General features: G+C 42.9%; 1 pseudogene; it reads right to left on the reverse strand.

Annotated features, from left to right (window-relative positions):
* Positions 1-2,456: 2,456 nt before the first annotated feature.
* On the reverse strand, positions 2,457-6,810 carry LOC149524654 (uncharacterized; annotated as a pseudogene).
* Between the last annotated feature and the right edge of the window lie 2,645 nt (positions 6,811-9,455).

Below are 9,455 nucleotides of genomic sequence, written 5' to 3' on the forward strand. Positions count from 1 at the left end.
TCATACAAGCATTTCATCATTCCACCTATGTTTTGAAATGTATTTTTATATAAAATCATTTAATCTTCTAAAACTGCCTAGAACCTGTTACAATGAAGACATGGGTGGACTGACCAAGTTTTCGGAGCAGGAGTTGGGAATCAGGCCAGTTCAGACACTAGGAGATCAGAATCAGATTTATGCCAGAGGGCAGACCAAGAGTCAGATGTTAGGAGGCAAACAAATTCAGGTTGCTAGGAGATCAAAGGTAGGCTGTAGAAGCAGGGGCACCAACAGACTCACAGGCCACTAGGTAAGGTGGGGAGGGCCAGCTCTGCTTTCCCAAAGGGGCAGGACCTTGGGAACAAAGGGTGGGCCGGGACAGCCAGCCCTGTGTGCCATGCTCTCCCTGCCCCCAGCCTTTAGAGCCGCACAGAGTGGCCCCTTTGAATTGCCAGGCCCCATGGCAACTTCCCCTTTCCCCCTTCCTGTTGGCAGGCCTATGTAGAAGCAGGTAGCGCAAGGGAAGTGTATGAAACCCAACTGAATGGACAACTTCTTCTTTTTTCTTTAACGCAAGAGTTTTTGCGTTAGAGTATTTGAGTAAGAGAACGTCTACACTGGCATGTGCCTTTGCACAAAAGATGTGCTTTTGCACAAGAGCATCCGTGCCAGTGTAGATGCTCTCTTGCACAAGAAAGCTCCGATGGCCATTTTAAACATTGGGCTTTCTTGCACAAGAAATTGATGTTGCCTGTCTATATAGGCCTCTTGCGCAAGAACAGTTGCACAAGAGGGCTTATCCCTGAGCGGAAGAGTCAGAGTATTTGCACAAGAAGCACTGATTTTATACATTAGAATGTCAGTGTTCTTGTGCAAGTACTCACAGCCAGTGTAGACAGGTGGCAAGATTTTGCACAAAAGCGGCCACTTTTGGGCAAAATCTTGCCAGTGTAGACATAGCCTAGGTGTAATACCTCAATACTTGGTTGTTTATATTCCCTTGCTCAGCCCTGTGTCTTTCAGGTACTCTGACAAAGCCTTTTGAATAACGCCAATGTTTCTGTTAAATAACATAAGATATGTTTTGTTGTTCTTAGACATTTGAATTCCCCTGGAAGCTTTTCCCTTTCTTTATCAAAATCCCTACATAAAGATGACCAATTGCTTCTTCCACCTTGCAGAATGCATGTAGTTCATCTCTGTCCTATTTATTTCAGAAAAGTTTTTGTTTACAACAATTCATCTGCTAAAAAAGCACTCCATTAATCCTGTCTGAGTCCTGTTGTATGTTATTATCCTCAACTGTAGGGCACAACTGAAAAAAATCTTCTTTCTTCTTTTGTATTAATCCAAATTTTTGCCACTCCTCTTTTTTGTTTTTTTTATTTGACTTTTAAATCCCTGTTTAGTCAAGGCCATTTCCATGTAAATTCTTCTGTTTTTTACAATATTTTAAATGCTTTTGCTGCCATTTCATTCCCCATTATCCCAGCATGCAGTGGAATTCAAATTAATGTTGCATGTATTCCCATCTGTACCAACTCTGTTATAAGAAGTATGACTTGGCTGACCAAACCACTTCTACATAGTAAGACACATATTTTATCTCCATAAGACTTGAGACATAATCAGAAAAAAGAATCTCAGATGCTGGACATATATCATTGATCACATTTACCATTAATATTATTGCTACTAGTTCAGCTGTCATGAAAGCTAAATAATTGGATATTCTCTTATGTGTAATAATTCCCAATTTTAGTATACAATATGCAGACCCTAGTCTTCCTATTTTTTTTTCCTTTTTAGTACTTGTGTATATTTGAGAAAGCCAACTCTACTTTTTGCATAAATACTACTACATATCATCTTTTTCTCTAGCTGCCACTTTGCACTCCTTATTCTACCATGGATGTGAGTTTTACATTTTGGGATACTGCAATATCTTAGGTATGGCTACATTGGCAGCTGCTATTAATCCCTGTATTATATTATCATTGAGATTCTGTCATCACTCACACAAGGATTATTCATAAATTCAGTACATTTACTTGTAAACAGCTCCCAATTAGTTTGCTTAATATTTCACAAGGGTAATCTTTCATTATCTTTAACTTTCCTCAGTCTTTGAAAAGTAATACATATAGGGATCACTTCTCAATCTCTCCTCCTTATTTTTTCCATTGTATTTACTTGCAATACCTGCAGTTATAATTCCCAAGTCTAAAATTGAAAAAAAACACCTACCATCTGTTGCATTAAATCTAGTTATGACACAATTGTTTAAAATCACTAATTTTCGTCAATGAACTTTTCTAACCATTTTACATTTAAATATGTTGTTTTACTTCCCCATAATGTATTAAGTCTATTTTGGTTACTGTATATAATATATAGTCTTTTAGCATTCTTCACTTTTTCTTATAGCTTTGAGCTTTTTAATTTCCCACACAAGTAATATTTACTATAAACCTTTAAAGAAATATTTCTCTCTGCATTAGGTTCTCAATAGCATTATGTTCTAGGCTTACTTCTTCATTCTCTACTGCTACATAATTTAATTTTTCCCTTATAAAAGCACAAACATATTCTCCTCTTCCTAGTTTTTGGTTTTGCTTGATGCCCTGGAATTTTAAAAGCAAGTTTTTGAACCAACTTCTTTCCTGGATACATATGATATTGGATTGTTCTCATTCCCAAGATATTTTCTTTTAGTTCTTGATTATATGCTATCAAACTGTGTGAATTAGAAGATTATCTCCACTCTGGTCACATTTTTCTATTAATATCATTCAAAATTGTATGAATGTAGTCCATTGACAACTTAACATAGACATATTTTCACTCTGTCCTGTGATTCCCTCTGTTCTGATTTTTTCTTGTTTGTGATGTATAATATACTACCTTTATCAAAATTGCAATACATCTTTTTTATTAGTAGTATATTATTGCCTATTCCTTCAACTGTCAGAAAGGGAAAGACTACACAATTCTGTCTCAGTTTTTATTTCAAGAAAAAGTGGACTTTTCTTCTAAATGTATTTTTGTGATTTTTTTTAAAGTTCTGATTTTTAATCCACCCTTCTCCCCCAACCTAAAAATGTTTCAATATTCTAAATAACCATAATGGTTTCGGTATCTCACAGAAAGCCCGATTATTTCATTAGGAATTTTTTGTGTGTGGAAAATACCATTTTCCAAGCAGTGCTATTTACTAGCTTACTTGCATACTGTTTTAGCTGCCATGTACAGAAGTTCTATAAGTAAATGTTTTTAATCGTTTATTTTCTTGGCTTGTTAGATATGACCTTTATCAGTACACATCTAGCTGTCCCTTTTCAAAGACTGTTTCTGAGGGTATGTCTACACTACAACATTAATTCGAACTAACTTAGTTCGAACTAACGGATCCAGACTAAAAAACTAGTTCGAATTAGCGTTTTGCTAATTCGAACTAGCATGTCCATATTAAGTGGACCCTGAACCGAGCTTAAGGATGGCTGGAAGCAGTGCCGGCATGGCATCAGATGAGGACTTAGAGCGTGGAGCTGCTGTTTCAGGCTAGCAGAAGGCTGTGCTTAAAGGGTCCCGACCCCCACCCCGGACAGACAGTTCTCAGGGGTGCCCCGCTTGCAAAGCAGTCCTGGCTTGGAGTGCCCGGAGTACCCACACTGGGCATATCACACCACTCGGCCATCAGACCGGCTGCACTTGTCGCAGGCTGCCATCTGGACAGAGGGGGCAATCGGGGGGCTGCAGGAGAGCTTCCACCCTAGAAGCCTGCAGAGCCAGCCCAGTCCTCCCCATCGGGGGCTCGTACCCCATTCCTCCCTCACCTCCTTCCACTTACCCTCCCTAGCCCCCCTTCCTGATGTACAAAATAAAGATAACGTGTCTTCCAAAATGGAATCTGTCTTTATTGAACAAAACTGGGGGAGACTGGGAAAAGGAGGTGGGAGGGGGAAGAGAGAGGCTGGGAGAGGGGAGGGCAACTAAAATGATCAGGGGTTGGGAACAGGTCCCAACCCCTGGGACTTTTCAGTTTAGAAAAGAGGAGACGGAGGGGGGACAGGATAAAAGCATGAGTGGTGTGGAGAGGGAGCATACAAAAAAGTTCCTCATTAGTTCCAATAAAGAAGGACTAGAGGACACCAAAGGAAAGGAATGGGTAGCAGGCTTCAAACTAGTAAGAGAAAGTTGTTCTTCACAAAGCAAAGAGTCAACCTGTGGAACTCCTTGCTGCAGGAGGCTGTGAAGGCTAGAACTAGAACAGAGTTTAAAGGGAAGTGAGATCAAGTCATGGAGGTTGGGTCCATGGAGTTCTATTAGCCAGGGGGTAGGAGTGGTGTCCCTGGCCAAGGTTTGTGGAAGGCTGGAGAGGGATGGCACGAGATAAATGGCTTGGTCACTGTCTTCGGTCCATCCCCTCCAGGGTCCCTAGGGTTGGCCGCTGTCGGCGGATAGGCTACTGGGCTAGATGGACCTTTGGTCTGACCCAGGACGGCCATTGTAAGCTCAGGGCTCAGGGTCGGGAGTCTCAGTGGACCCCTTTGATTCTCTTGCACATCTGCTCCTGGGTGGCCAGGCTGGCCGCTCTCCTGCTCTAGCCGACTACTTTCCTGTGCCTAGTGCAGAGATTGTGGACGAGGTCCACGATGTCTGCGCTAACCCAGGTGGGTGCCCGCCTCTTGCGGTCCCAGGCAAGCTCCCGGGAGCCACCAGCCTGGTCCCGGGAAGAGGGGAGGGCTGGGGGGGATCGGGTGGGTGGCTCGATCCGTGCCAGGTGCAGGGTCTGCTGGCTGGGTGCTGGCAGGCTTGCACCTGGCACGGGCACCGTAGCCAGCCCGTGCCCCTTTAAGGGGTCCGGGGCCGGGAGGGGGGCAGTAGAGTGTCCCTGGTGTTGGCCAGAGTGGCCACCAGGGAAACCTGGGGAGGGCTAGCCTCCCACTAGTTCAAATTAAGGGGCTACACACCCCTTAATTCGAACTAGGCTTAATCCTCGTAAAATGAGGTTTTCCTAGTTCGAACTAAGCGCTCCGCTAGTTCGAATTAAGTTCAATGAAATAAGGAAGCCTAGTTCGAACTACCTAGTTCGTGCCCTGTGTAGCCGCGCTGCACGGGGTTCGAACCAGCGGGGTTTTAAAAATGGCGGCTCCCCGCTTATGCAAATGAAGCCCGGGAAATTCAAATCCCGGGCTTCATTTGCAAGTGCGGTATGCCTACATTACCCCGCTAGTTCGAACTAGCGGGGTAGTGTAGACATACCCTTATAGACTAACAGATGTATTGGAGCATAAGCTTTAGTGGGCAAAGACCCACTTCGTCAGAGGCATGTAGTGGAAATTTCCAGAGGCAGGTATAAATATGCAGGCAAGAATCAGGCTAGAGATGACTAGGTAAATTCAATCAAGGAGAATGAGGCCCACTTCTAGCAGCTGATCTGGAGGTGTGAACACCAAGAGAGGAAAAACTGCTTTTGTAATTGGCTAGCCATTCACAGTCTTTGTTTAATCCTGAGCTGATGGTGTCAAATTTGCAGATGAACTGCAGCTCAGCAGTTTCTCTCTGAAGTCTGTTCCTGAAGTTTTTTTTGCGGATGGTTACCTTTAAATCTACTATTGTGTGTCCAGGGAGATTGAAGTGTTCTCCCACAGGTTTTTGTATATTGCTATTCCTAATATCTAATTTGTGTCCATTTATTCTTTTGCGTAGGGACTGTCCAGTTTGGCCAATGTATATAGCAGAGGGGCATTGCTGGCACATGATGGTGTATATTACATTGGTAGATGTGCAGGTGAATGAGCCAGTGATGGTGTGGCTGATCTGGTTAGGTACTGTGATGGTGTTGCTGTTGTAGATATGTGGGCAGAGTTGGCACTGAGGTTTCTTGCAGGAATTGGTTCCTGAGTTAGAGTTACTGTGGTGCGGTGTATAGTTGCTGGTGAGAATATGCTTCAGGTTGGCAGATTGTCTGTGGGCAAGGACTGGCCTGCCTCCCAAGGCCTGTGAAAGTGAGGGATCGTTGTCCAGGATGGGTTGTAGATCACTGATGATGCGCTGGAGAGGTTTTAGCTGAGGACTGTAGGTGATAGCCAGTGGAGTTTTGTTGGTTTCTTTTTTGGGCTTGTCCCGCAGCAGGAGGCTTCTGGGTAGACATCTGGCTCTGTAGATCTGTTTCCTTACTTCCTCGTGTGGGTATTGCAGTTTCAAGAATGCTTGTTGAAGATCTTGTAGGTGTTGGTCTCTGTCTGAGGGGTTGGAGCAAATGTGATTGTACCTCAGTGCTTGGCTATAGACAATGGATCATGTGGTATGTCTGGGATGGAATCTGGAGGCATGAAGGTAGGCATAGCAGTCGATAGGTTTTCGGTATAAGGTGGTGTTTATGTGACCGTCTCTTATTTGTACTGTGGTGTCCAGGAAGTGGACCTCTTGTGTAGACTGGTCCAAGCTGAGGTTGATGGTAGGGTGGAAGCTGTTGAAATCGTGGTGTAATTCTTCCAGAGTTTCCTTCCAATGGATCCAGATGATGAAGATGTCATCAGTGTAGTGTAGATAGAGAAGGAACATGAGTGGACGAGCACTGAGGAAGCATTGTTCCAGGTCATCCATTAAAATGTTGGCATATCGTGGGGCCATGTGGGTGCCCATAGTCGTGCCACTGGTCTGGAGGTATATATTGTCACCAAATTTGAAATAATTGTGTGGGAGGAGAAAGTCACAGAGCCCAGCCACCAGGTGCGCTGTGGCATCATCAGGGATACTGTTCCTGATAGCTTGTATTTCATCTTTGTGTGGGATGTTTGTGCATAGAGCCTCTACATCCATGGTGGCTAGCATGGCGTTTTCTGGCAGATCACCAATGCATTTTAGTTTTCTCAGGAAATCAGTGGTTTCACGGAGATAGCTGAGAGTGCTGGTGGCGTAGGGTCTGAGTAGAGAGTCCACAAATCCAGACAATCCTTCAGTGAGAGTGCCAATGCCCGAAATGATGGGGCATCCAGGATTTCCAAGTTTGTGGATCTTGGGTAGTAGATAGAATAACCCCGGTCGGGGCTCCAAGGGCATGTTGATTTGTTCCTGTGCTTGTGTAGGGAGTGTCCTGAGCAGATGGTTCAGTTTCTTAGTGTATTCCACAGTGGGATCTGAGGAAAGTGGCCTGTAGAATTTGATATTGGAGACTTGTCTGGAAGCCTCCTTTTGGTTGTCAGACCTGTTCATGATGATTATAAATAATATAGATAAATATAGATAAATTATACCTGCCTCTGGAGATTTCCACTACATGAATCTGACGAAGTGGGTCTTTGCCCACAAATCTTATGCTCCAATACATCTGTTAGTCTATAAGGTACTACAGGACTCCTTGTTGCTTTTGCAGATCCAGACTAACATGGCTACCCCACTGATAGATGAGAAAAAGTCATTGCAACTGAATGAGCAGTCCTCGTGCAGTTTCAGGTTTGCCTCACAACTGCAACTGCACTCATGATAATATCACTACAGGATGACAGAATCATTTTTCAGAGGAGCACGTTTGGAAAACAGAAAATTGGTGTGGTAGTATATACATATTTCTGAAGCGCTCATACATGTATATTTTAAAAGAGCTCATTTGTAACTTAAATCTTGGGATTTTCATGCTGTTTCATTGACACTCTACAACTGTGTAAGAAAGACACGTTAGAAGGTTAAATGAAGGTTTGAGGGGCTACTCTCAAATGCTTGTGTACAGCAATATATGAAAAGATTGTGTATGTGTGTCCGAAAGTAAAATTTGTCAACAGATCTCTATATCTAGCTTAATAGCAACAAAATTTAGAGAAGAGAGATAATTTTGTTGTTACAGAATAGTCTGTAATGCTTTCCCCCTTTGTAAGTATCATAACTGGGAAAGTGAAGAACCATTTTTTCAAGAGAGAGCTTGTTGTATAACTGATCATTTCACATTCCATTCTTGTTACTGATTGATGTTCAAGACTATGAGAACATCTTGGCAGCTTTCATAGGTGGGGTACGGGTGAGAGACTTGGAGTGAATTGTTAAATCCTGGTCTACAGCCAGAGGTTGAAAACATGTTAAATGAGCTGCTCAAAGAACCACCACCCTATTGGCTGGGATATGTCAATTTTATTTAAAAAGTGACCATAAATTATTTTTGATCATCTTTTTACTAGAAAAACCCCCTCTCTCTCCTGAAAATACACATTTATGTGATTTGACATGGTTTGATTTATTAAGAAGTATGAGAATTTTTTTCCAAGCAATTAGCTCTGTGGTGAGAAAAATCCTACTAGCCAACATGTACACTGGGACATTTAAGGTCCCTGAATAGCAAATCAGATAAGAGATGGAAATAAATTTACCAATTAAAACTTGGGATTACTTACGAGCATCTGCAATGGTTACTTTTAGCACTGGCGAGGAAAAAAAATCTTCAGATGTTGGCAATTTGTTGAATTTGAAACTTAAGAACATCAGTGTTGCCATACTGGGTCCAGACTCTGGTCAGAAATGTTGCCCCAGGATGATTTTATTTTGATGAAAGCCCAATGGTACAGGGAGGTTGTGCAACATTCTGCCTCCTTTTCTACTAGATCACTTCCCAACTTGTAGGCAACCCACCTATCTGACAGCCTTTAAGTTGGGTCCCCCAGTGCTTCCAGAGTCTGTGGCTCTAGGCTATTTCATGTCAGGTGGGCACCAAGAGCTATGGGAACTTTCATGGAGAATTTTATTTATTTATTTCATTTTAATTCCAAAACAGAATGAAACCAGATTTTGAAATGTCAAATTCTGTCATGAAACAGAATTACCTTTCTCCAGATAGCACGAGTCCCTTATGCCCAGAGCTCATCGTGGAGGATAAAAGGCCAGACGATCAGCAGTTCTGAACACCCACCACTCCAAATCAAATTAATAAAAACCCCAAGGGGTCAGCACTGAAAAATCAAGCCTCTACTTTGAATGTGTGTCTGTGCGAGAGAAAGAAAGAGATGCAGCTAACTTACAGAAAATATTCTGGAAGAAAGTCATTCCTCTTATGACAATGCACATATAAATTGGCTCACATAGAAGCTGAGAGGTCTTACAGTAACTGATTTGAACCCACTCACTTATCCATGATTTTCCCCATGGATAAAGGAGGAGTAAGACCTAAGTTGCTTCAAACTACCTGTGTACCTTCCCAGCCCTGGGTAGCTCCAGGGCCTAGTCACCTGACATAACTTACACAGCCCTGGGACTTCAGTTTGTGGCAGCCTCCTCAGGCTGCCCTATAAGCTGCAGCTATGCCTGGCGTCTCCATAGAGCTGCGTGCTGCAACTCCGCTTCTAGCACACCCTGGAGGGTGACTGCAGCAAGTAGAAAATATGTATTTTGTTTTGAACTGAAAATATTCTTCCTGAGTCACATGCTGAGATTTTTTAAATGAGGCATCCAGTGCTTCTTGACTGCTTTGTCCTGTCCTTAAA

This window comes from Pelodiscus sinensis, chromosome 3, assembly GCF_052426305.1.
Source record: "Pelodiscus sinensis isolate ZL-2025 chromosome 3, ASM5242630v1, whole genome shotgun sequence".
Classification (NCBI taxonomy): domain Eukaryota; kingdom Metazoa; phylum Chordata; order Testudines; family Trionychidae; genus Pelodiscus; species Pelodiscus sinensis.